The sequence below is a fragment of the Cucurbita maxima genome, unplaced genomic scaffold (genome assembly GCF_002738345.1).
Source record: "Cucurbita maxima cultivar Rimu unplaced genomic scaffold, Cmax_1.0 Cma_Scf06348, whole genome shotgun sequence".
Lineage (NCBI taxonomy): Eukaryota > Viridiplantae > Streptophyta > Magnoliopsida > Cucurbitales > Cucurbitaceae > Cucurbita > Cucurbita maxima.
The window spans coordinates 219-845 of NW_019278364.1; the positions used below are offsets into that span (position 1 = coordinate 219).

Genomic DNA, 627 nt, shown 5'->3' on the forward strand with positions numbered 1-627 from the left:
GAAATTGAAAGAAAAAAAGGGGTGCAACACAAGAATTTCCCAAGTGGTCACCCAACTTAGTACTACTCTCGCCCAAGCACGCTTAACTGCGGTGTTCTGATGGGATCCGGTGCATTAGTGCTGGTATGATCGCACCCGACATGCCATGCGCACAAAATCGGATTTAACGCATGCGGGGCGGCATGATCCAAACGCGATGGGCGTGAGCGGGGGAGGTTCTCATTTGTAGAGAAAGAAAGAAAAGAACTGGGAGAAATTGAAAGAAAAAAAGGGGTGCAACACAAGGACTTCCCAAGTGGTCACCCAACTTAGTACTACTCTCGCCCAAGCACGCTTAACTGCGGAGTTCTGATGGGATCCGGTGCATTAGTGCTGGTATGATCGCACCCGACATGCCATGCGCACAAAATCGGATTTAACGCATGCGGGGCGGCATGATCCAAACGCGATGGGCGTGAGCGGGGGAGGTTCTCATTTGTAGAGAAAGAAAGAAAAGAACTGGGAGAAATTGAAAGAAAAAAAGGGGTGCAACACGAGGACTTCCCAAGTGGTCACCCAACTTAGTACTACTCTCGCCCAAGCACGCTTAACTGCGAAGTTCTGATGGGATCCGGTGCATTAGTGCTG

The 627-nt window shown here is 50.1% G+C and overlaps 2 non-coding genes and 1 pseudogene across 2 annotated transcripts; all 3 read right to left on the reverse strand.

Moving 5' to 3' along the window:
- Window positions 1-18: 18 nt before the first annotated feature.
- Window positions 19-137, reverse strand: LOC111476192. The gene has a single exon (XR_002716960.1). It is a non-coding gene; the product is annotated as a 5S ribosomal RNA (ribosomal RNA).
- Window positions 138-270: 133 nt separating this feature from the next.
- LOC111476191 lies at window positions 271-389 on the reverse strand. The gene has a single exon (XR_002716959.1). It is a non-coding gene; the product is annotated as a 5S ribosomal RNA (ribosomal RNA).
- A 133-nt stretch (window positions 390-522) lies between these two features.
- Window positions 523-627, reverse strand: LOC111476193 (annotated as a pseudogene; the record flags this gene model as incomplete).